This window comes from Myotis brandtii, unplaced genomic scaffold (genome assembly GCF_000412655.1).
Source record: "Myotis brandtii unplaced genomic scaffold, ASM41265v1 scaffold1256, whole genome shotgun sequence".
Lineage (NCBI taxonomy): Eukaryota > Metazoa > Chordata > Mammalia > Chiroptera > Vespertilionidae > Myotis > Myotis brandtii.
The window spans coordinates 125,112-125,520 of record NW_005354407.1 but is presented as its reverse complement, the minus strand read 5'-3'; positions in this window follow the sequence as shown (position 1 = coordinate 125,520).

The following is a 409-nucleotide window of genomic DNA, read 5'->3' as shown; positions in this document are numbered from 1 at the left end:
TGACGGTTTAGGACCGATACCAGGGATTGCTCCTAAAACAGCAGTCGGACATTCCTCTCACAATCCAGAACCGCAGGCTTCCTAATCGCCCCTAACTGCATGTATATAAGCCTAACCAATGGACACAGGCTCCTGCCAGCCTGATCACCCCTAACCACCTCTGCCTACCAGCCAGATCACCCCTAACTGCCCTCACTGCCAGCCTGGTTGCCCCTCCCCCCCGCCAGCCAGGTCACACTTAACTGCCCCACCTGTCGGTCTGGTCGCCCTTTACTGCCCCCCCCAGCAGCCTGGTCACCTCCAACTGCCCCCCTCTGCAAGCCTGGTCACCCCTAACTGACCCCCCGCTGGCTTGGTCACCCCTTACTGACCCCACCTGCTGGCTTGGTCTCCCCTAACTACCCCCTGC